The sequence below is a fragment of the Sciurus vulgaris genome, assembly GCF_902686455.1.
Source record: "Sciurus vulgaris genome assembly, chromosome: 10".
NCBI lineage: Eukaryota > Metazoa > Chordata > Mammalia > Rodentia > Sciuridae > Sciurus > Sciurus vulgaris.
The window spans coordinates 18,964,716-18,974,336 of NC_136470.1; the positions used below are offsets into that span (position 1 = coordinate 18,964,716).

The 9,621-nt window shown below is 37.4% G+C and overlaps 1 long non-coding RNA gene across 1 annotated transcript; it reads left to right on the forward strand.

Moving 5' to 3' along the window:
- Positions 1–311: 311 nt before the first annotated feature.
- On the forward strand, positions 312–6,730 carry LOC306638281. The gene is made up of 3 exons (XR_013757459.1): positions 312–562; positions 679–965; positions 5,910–6,730. It is a non-coding gene; the product is annotated as an uncharacterized lncRNA (long non-coding RNA).
- The last annotated feature ends 2,891 nt before the right edge of the window (positions 6,731–9,621 follow it).

Below are 9,621 nucleotides of genomic sequence, written 5' to 3' on the forward strand. Positions count from 1 at the left end.
GCCATGTGTCTTTAAATGCAAATAATGTGATTTTTGTTTTTTACCAATGTAAGTATTTTCCAGTGTTTGAAAGCATAGTCACTTAAAAGGTATCTTCTGATTGGAAATGCTTTGAGAATAAAGGAGGCAGCCATCAAACAGTCAAGACTGGTGGGCAACCTTGTTAGAGGAGAAATGGGGAAGTGGCTATGTTGGAAGTTGCCCTGCTCAGGCTAGGGGCAGAGCTAGGACACCAGGCTAGCTGCCTTCTTCATTTTCTCCAAACCCCCACTTTCTAGTGTCTGTACCTGGGATGGAAAGTTGAAGCTTTTCTTATTTCTCTTCCTTGATACTCAATCTCTGACTTAGAACAAGTCCAGAATTGCCTTTTAAAAGCATTGCTGTTGTCACAAATCTTCTTTATCTTCCTCTTTTGATTGGTAACTCCTTAATTTGCAATCTCAGGGACAGCACTGTCTCTATAAGCTTATTTAGTTTTATCAAAAGGAATTGTGGAAGATATGAGTACCAGAACTTAAGCAGATTAAAGCACAGTTGTTAAATCCATAAGAAGACGAGATCTGTGAGTATTAAGGATGCCCTGGAGCTGAATGGGAGCTTACTTTTAGAAGTGCCATTGCTTCTCTACTTTGAGGATTTGTTGTGAGATTTTTTTTTCTTTTTTCATTTTCCATTTAGAAAGTGGGTCATTAAGAATTGCCATTTGCTGAAAAGTTAACCCTGAATGGCATAAACGCCTTGAAAAGAAATGAAGTAGATTTTTTTTTTTAAAGTTAAAGAAAGCAAGTACTTTAGAAAGTATTTAGAGAAGAATGAAAGATTTAGTGCATTCTGGAAGAGACGTGATATGTTTACCTGCGGCAGGGAGTGCACACGTACGACTGCCCTTGCTCAGAAAAAATTCCCTGTCCAATTCCTTTTGTGGAGACTCTTCCTGCAGTGCTGCAATTGATTTAACCTCCCAGGTAAGGCAAAATTTCAATAGATCAAATCTGATATTAATATCATGGCATTCTCAATTCTTTTTGATCTTGATGGTCTCCTTGACACTTTGTATAAATATCAGGTTAAATAAAGGTGTGGCAAGGATGTGCTCCCTGTTTTCATCTTTTGCAGAATCCTGATGTGACTGTAATGAAATGGTTTTGTTTATCCTGTGACTATGAAGTTAGTATCTTACAGTTAGAGGTTATTACCATTATCATGGGAAAAACCATGTCTGTTTAATAAATTTTCATATCCTTTTGTTTTGAATTATTTCTAGCATGTAAGCATTCTATAAATATATGTTTAATAAGTGGATGAATAAAGGAAGAGCAAGTTATAAGGCTGGGAGATTAGCTTGGAGAAGGAAGTTTGAAAAATAGGGAAATCTAGGGTTTCTTCAAACAGATTCTGGTAGAATGAACAGAAAGTATTTTTTTATTCTTCATAACTTCAATCAATATCCATTGTAGTAGAAGGAAAACAAAGTGATTTATTGGAAGGTTTATGCCTAAAATTCTTGAACCCCCCATACGGATAATAAAAGTTAAACCATTTCTCTTTCCTCAACGCTGCTTAACTCAGTCATTCTTCCCTTGGAATAGCTCTTTTGATGCTTAACATTTGACAGAAGTTTCCAATAGCCCTGCTTACTGGCTTCACTGAATTCATTCCCAAAGGAAACCTGTATTTTAGAAACAGAAATATAATTCCCTTAAGGTAAGAGGAAAGAATGACAAGGCATAAATTTGGGGACTTGGTAAAAAATGGTATATAGTTCAATATTGCCACACAATTTTCAAATTTATACTTGGCAAAGTATTAGTTTTGAGACTGAATAATTCAATTAGGTGAACACTATTAAGTTTCCCTACACATGACAAGGTCAATGAAAAATTGTCAAGCTTCCATTTTACCAGCTGATTATTTTGCTGTGATCATTAGAAAAATAACTGACATACAGTGACCCAAACTCCTGCGGAATGAAGGGTGAGTCCTGAGATTATTTCTACTGATCATAACCACCAGATTCCTGCTCAAACTTCTTCTGCAGCTTTCCCAGATGAACATAAAACTTATAATTTTAGAGGGAATTCTATGAGAAGAAATTGCTAGAGTCTTGCAGAAGAGTATGCAAATACATTCTATGTTTACACAGTTTGTTAAATGTCTTCCTACTCATATTTTACAATGAAGGAATCAGAAATTTCATCTAAATAGTCTTGAGAGAAGCTTCATGTTTTTATAAAATGAATGGTATATATTCAGGTCTGATATTTTGTTGTATACATTTCAATATATCCTTCTTTTATGAGCAGAAATAAGAATTTAATATTGCAAGCCACATTTTAGGTACAGTAAATTCAACCATTCTCACTGTACATTTTGAGAACACCTTACAATTTTTCAGCTAATGGATATCTTATGTTTACACAATTTATTGAAGTGATGTTTATGAGACCAAAACTAATTTTACATCATTACGTTATTTATCATCTCATATTTTTTAACATGGAATTATATCTTTTAACCTAATCTGAGCTTCTTGATCAATCTTATATATTCATATGTCATTATTCATTTTCATGTGAGAAGTATGAAACAGAGAATCAAGCATTCTACTTGAACATGTTCACTTTTTGCTGTCCCAAGGTCACAAATGCATACCTTGTCCTGGTCACTGTTGGTCACTGGCCAAGAAAGCAAAATCAGGGTTACTTAGTGCAGCTCTGATAATGCTAATGTGATATTCACATGCATTAGTGAGCGAGTCTTTTTTCCTAAACAGGAAAATCGTAATGAGGATAGGTATACACAAGTGCTTACTAAACACACTCCTAGTTATTTTACGTGTGTTATGTCCTTTGGCATTTAACCAGAGATCACTACTCCATTGTACGCATCAGTCAGGGTTCTAGCAAGAAAAAGGTTGGCACAGTCATTTTGAGTGATCCAAGGAAACTTTAGTGAAGGACTATTTAGTGAAGAGACTGAACCCTGTGGGCAGGGTTAGAGACACCTGTGCTGCTGTGCTGGATGGTCGAAACCCTTGGGGCCAGCAAAGGTAGGAAGCCATTTCCACCTTGAGTCCTGAAAATGCAAGGGAAGGAGGAGTTCACAGGAATCTGGAATCTCCACAGCTGTATGGAGAAGGACACTAATGGAGTTGTGGCTTCATAGAAGAAAGATACCTAGTAGGAAGTCATATGGGCAAATAGAACCCCTCCTCACTGTCCTTGAACTCTGAGCTCCTGCTGGTGGCCTACACCGGCCAATTCAGGCCAATTCAAGGGTTCTGTCATTGAAATAGAAACCAGCCTCCTGGTCATAGAGCAGAAGGACAGGGTGGAGTGGGGATTTGGACGAGCAAATAGAAGACACCCAGATAGTCTCCAAGCTCTCCAGTCTACAGGCAGGCCAGTTTATATTTCCTGGGCCTAGTGTTTCATTTTATTGCCAACTTTGATTGGGCCTTTTCTATTTTTTCTAAAATGTGGGCTCTCACAACCCCTAGAGCCTTCTTTGACTTTTCTGAGCCACATGCCTAGAAAAGTGTACTTGAGTCTAGGCTTGGTGGACTTCCTCCACCCCTTTGTGCCAGGTCTCAATTGTCACCTCCTTTGAGAGGCCATCTCTGACCATGTCATCCACAAAGCCCCCCTTGCCCATTCACTTTGTAACATACCACTCCCTTTATTTGACTCACAACACATACCATGAACATTATCTTGTTCACTTCTTTGTTAAATGGAATCTAAAGTTCACAGGGCAAGGACTTGCCTGTCTTCTTGATCACCATACTTCAAGTGCTTAGAACATTTCCTGGTATGTGAAAGTAATTCACTAACTCTTTAAATGAGTCGATATATAATTAAATCCACACAACAATATTCTTAATTTTATAGATGAAGATTTGAGGGATAGGCATATCTAAGACTGTATAGCTGATAAGTGGTAAGACTGAAGTACAGTAATAGACATCCTGAAGTACAACCTAATAGATCAGAGGCCCTAAGTTACTGCCTTTTCAAAGGTTAATGGGGAAGACACTATGACTTTGTTCCTGGCCTATCAGAGTTAATGAAGCTTTAAATGATGCCTGACTTGTAAACAAGGCAATGGTTTGGTGATATAGAAGATTCTGAGTCAATGATTGTAGCAGAGTAGAGAAGAGAATTTGAAATAAACTCCAGTCTAAATAAACCTGTATAAGGGTAGTTTTGGAATGCGCCCGTGGATGGTAACCATTTTTCAACCTACCATATTTCATGCAGAAAGCAACTTCTGCTCTGCACTGCTTTTCAAGATGGTTGGATGAAAACAAGAAGCAGCTTGTTTGCTGAAATGTTAGCTGTTTTGAGTTAAAAAAAAGAGAGAGATATGTAAATTTTGTTCCCATTGAAAAAATAAAAGGTACAATTTATACCCTTTCTTCATTTTATATTTCACTTAAGCTCATTTCTCCTCCTTGCTTTCTGAATCAGATCCAGTTGGGATACAGAGAGTAGTGTCACTTCTGGTCAAAACTAGGCACTTGTGCATTTATGTAATCATTTTCACTATTCTTGGTTTTAATTACACAAAATTAAAAAAAAAAAAAAAGCTGACAAAGATGTTGGCTCCAGATGTGGAAGTGGGAGATGGTGGGGATGAGGAGAAGAGGACGGGAGAGCAAATGTGTTTCAGTGTGCGTGGTGTGGCGTTTTCTGTGCAATTCTTCTGGGAACGACCTTCCTGCCGAATGCCCTTCTTCCTCTACGGCAACCATTTCTCACTTGTGTTTGCTGCTCCGTGTTTGTATGGAAAGCTATGTGCAGAGAGGGGATAAGCACTGCCCTGATTATCATGATTTCTCACCTGGACATTTCCTCTCACAATTTATAAACTTGTGTTTGGTTGGTAGTGAGAGATAAGGCATTTTATCTATCATTATTCCATTTTATTTAATTTTTGTACCCAAAGCTTCCAAGCCTTTCCTACTGACAGAAGTATTTTTGTGCTATTTATTTTCAGGTCAGGTTTCGGGTCAAAAGACACTGACATACCCAGGCAGTAGCTAGAAGACATGAGGGGGTCCAACACCTCTCGTAACCACTTACTGTGTCGAGAGTTCGGAACACTTGACTGGTGAAAAGCGTTCTTCACCCAGTAGCTATTTTTGTAATGAACAGGCTCCTGGCTCAAGTTTTTCTCATCTCTTTATTGATTTCTTAGTGTCATTAAACAAATGATGGTTAAAATAATGCATTTATTATTTTCACACATCACAGCTGTCAAAAAGACAAAATAACAAATTTGGTTTCAAGATTATAATAAGCTAGAACTTGGGATTCCAGAATTGGATAACGCCAACTTCTATAGAATAGAACGGTTCTAATGAAGTGGGTAGGAGAGTTTAGCCTTCCAGAAAAAAGGACTGAAGAAAGAACAGAAAACAAACACGGATTTCAAAGTTACTATCTTTATAGGGTCAAAACAGGTGACTGCTTTAATAGGCTGGCTCAGGTTGATTGGTTGTTGTTTCCCTTTTTTCTTTTTTTTTTTTTAATTGACCCCTTTCCAAATTCTATGTGATTATTGTGATTAGATGCCACCTGGCATGAGTGACTTCATCCTGGTTTGTCCTGTTTTCTGGGGTCTAATGCAGAAGGCTAGTCCAAAACAATAGTCTCCTATAAATTTTATTTCACAGCGTGATACTGAAAAGAGTACAGGGCCAAAATGGACAGCCTGAGAGGTCAAATAGCATAGTTAACTGCTTATGGTCCTGTTTTATTGAAGCAAAATCTGGCATGAAGCAAATTATTGCCAACCTTGCACCAGGAGCTGGTCATGCTGACTGCCTTGAACTGAGATGATCCTAAGTGTTTCTGTGTTTGTTTGTTGGTTGTTGTTATTTGTTATTATTATTTATTTATTTCCAGGTTGGATTGGAAATTAAATAAGGAAATCATGAATTTGGAAGTTGCTCACATGTCATCTCAAGAAAAGAGAATCAAAGGAGAGTCAGGAAAATAAGTTACCATGAAAAGCTTTAGAAACCGAAAGCATTGTCACCATGCTGAATGCGTCATTCATTGCTGGAGTGTGCAATTCGTCATTTCTTGAAGATTTATGGTGTGAGACAGTTTGATGTGGGTCCAATGTTAGACACAGTCATAACTCGGGAGTATGTTTGTCACATACTCTTAGTTGTGGCTGCATTTGAAATAGTCCATGTGACTAATGGAATAGCGTCTCACAAGATTCAGCAGGGGCGCTGGCTGATACCTCAGTGAACCATGAGGCTACTCCACGGTTTTCCTGGCAAGGATCATTGAGAAACCTGAACTGAGAGCTGTTATTCACAGTCTGAATCAAATACCTTCTCAGCCTCTCGGTGGATTTTAGGGTTTGGCTTCACATGGCATTTGAGGCTGCTGGGCCATTGGAGAAGTTGGGATGTCCATAATTTGCCAGGTCATTGATAAAGTCTCAATTGAATTTAATAAGTGAATGTGTACGCATTTCATTTTTTAATTATTTTTTTCATTTTTTACAGACTGCATTTTGATTCAATGTACACAAATGGGGTACATCTTTTGGTTTCTTTTTTTTACTTAAAAAAAGAGATTTATTTAAGAAACATGTAGACAAGACAGAACACTTCATAAGCCATTTTATGCAATAAAATAGAGAAAAATTACATATTTTTGTAAGCATAAGCATGCCAGTATGCACATATTTGCATAAATAGAACAGTTATGAGCAAACTTAAAGAAATGGGTCAAGAGAAATTTATAAATGCTAGTTAATATGGTTGGTTTGCCCAGCTTTTGATCTATGATTATCTGAAATACTGAAACAGATGACCTAAGTCTTTTTTTTTAATTTATTTTTATTGTAAACAAATGGGATACATGTTGTTTCTCTGTTTGTACATGGAGTAAAGGCATACCATTTGTGTAATCATAAATTTACATAGGGTAATGGTGTTTCATTCATTCTGTTATTTTTTTCCTTCCCCCCCACCCCTCCCACCCCTCTTTTCCCTCTATACAGCCCCTCCTTCCTCCATTTTTGCCCCTCCCACCCCCATTATGTGTCATCATCCGCTTATCAGCAAGATCATTCGTTCAATTAGAATGGTCATTATCAAGAATACAAACAACAATAGGTGTTGGCGAGGATGTGGAGAGAAAGGTACACTCATACATTGCTGGTGGGGTTGCAAATTAGTGCAGCCACTATGGAAAGCAGTGTGGAGATTCCTTAGAAAACTTGGAATGGAACCACCATTTGACCCAGCTATCCCACTCCTTGGCCTATACCCAAAAGACTTAAAATCAGCATATTACACTGACGCAGCCACATCAATGTTCATAGCTGCTCAGTTCACAATAGCCAGATTGTGGAACCAACCAAGATGCCCTTCAGTTAATGAATGGATAAAGAAACGGTGATACACACACACACACACACACACACACACACACACACACACACAATGGAAAACTACTCAGCCATAAAGAATAATAAAATTATGGCATTTGTAGGCAAATGGATGAAATTAGAGAATATCATGCTAAGTGAGATAAGTCAATCTCATCTTTTTGTTTCCATGATTGTGCACAGTGTAGGTTCATACCATTCGTGTAATCATACATGTACATAGGGCAATGATGTCTGTCTCATTCCACCATTTTTCATACCACCCCTCTCATTTCCCTCTACCTAATCTAGTTGGTATACGAACGAAAGTCATGAGTCAGAGACAAAGATTAGAGAAAGCGCAACCCAGAAGACATACTCTAGGAGAAGCTGGGCCAACCAAATTCAGCAGAAATTGTGTCATCCCATTTCTTCATTTTTGGAGTCTAAGAGAGAATTTGTGGTCTTGAGGGGAGAGACCATGATTTTTCTCCTCCCCTTCAACTCTCTTTTCATTTTCCATCATTTATATTTGGGAGCCTATCAGAATTTGTGCAATTTATATCAGGGTGAATGGTTGGGAAAAATGACAAAGAGGTCTTTAAAAAGATGGTCTTTCTTATCCTGATTTTACAAAATGAAAAACTGAGTATGAAGAGATTAATGTGTTTCTTATAAATGCCATGGCTATTAAGTGACAGAAGAGATTCTAATATTTGTATGAATTCAGAGTCATATATATATACATACATATATATCTATTTTTTTTTTTTTTAATTTCTAAAAAATTTTTGGTACTGGGGATTGAGGGATTGAACTCAGGGGCACTTGACCACTGGGCCACATCCCCAGCTCTATTTTGTGTTTTATTTACAGACAGGGTCTCACTGAGTTGCTTAGCACCTTAGTTTTGCTGAGGCTGGCTTTGAACTCACGATCCTCCTGTCTCAGCCTCCCAAGCCGCTGGGATTACAACAGAGCCTATATTCTTAATCAAAACACTGTATTATAGGTTCCATGAGAAGTATTTTAATCATATCCTGACTATACAGGACTAAAGGGAGATAAGTGAACAGCAGAAGCTGCTTATTTCGCATCTTGTTTCTTTATATGCTACATTAAAAAAATCCACATGTACCTGGCAGAGAGGAGCTGAAAATATGGGAGATGAATTCCTACTCATGGCATCAGACTCACCAGGGTGGGACTCTGAAAAAATACCTGGGAAGACATGGTTACGGGAGTGCATTGGATTTGCCCCTGGGAACTGTAATCTGGCCATTCACTTCAAAGCTCGAATGTGTGATCTCCTACCTGCTCAGAACTTATTTTCTCAGGAAAAAAAAAAAATGAAATTGAACTCATTTCTGCTTGAACTCACGTTTACAACCCAACTGAATAAAAGGATGATTGAGGTCTGGGTCTCTTGTAGCAAAACCAATGGGAAAAATTGCTTGGATTGAGTATGTGATGCAATGGGAGTTCTTAAATCCAACAATTACACGTTGCTATCTAATGAGGAATATAAATGGTTCAATGATCATAATATGACATTACGGTTATTTATTAAATATGTAATCGCTTTGGCATGCAATTTAGTTGTATTTCTACCAGTCATCTTTCAATTCTACATTAATTATAGTCAATTATATTTTGGTGGGGGAAAAATGTGGCAGTTGTGATGTTTTTTGGTCTTTGATTTCGCTGTTGATGGTCCACAGCTTTGATGCACTCTTGAAACGACTCTAATAAAGCAATGTGTTTTGTTTCCCGTTTAATAAAATAAAACCAGTGGGATGCTTTACTTTCAGAAATGTTTGATAAAGTATTCCTCTCATTGGGCTAAAAGAAAAAGCAGTGGATTTTTTTTTTTTTTTTTTTCATTTTGAGCTCTAGGAGGCAAAGTACCTAAGTATAATTCACTGTTCTTTATGTGACTTTCTCACAACATCCCATTTTCCCTTTTCTAGTTCTTTTGAATAATTCTCACAGTTCTTGGTGAGCTGCTAATCAGTTTAGCCTGTGAAATCAAAGATGGAACAAAGTACATTACTGTGTAGGGAGATGAGCCTTTTATTTTTAAGTAATACAGCATGGCTCTTGGACACCCTTTTTCATTTAGTGAGAACTGAAATTTACCAGAATTCTTAGTAAATTATAGCATCTTCTTCTTTTCTTTCTTTGATGGATATATTGATATTAATTAGCATAATTTAACATTAATAT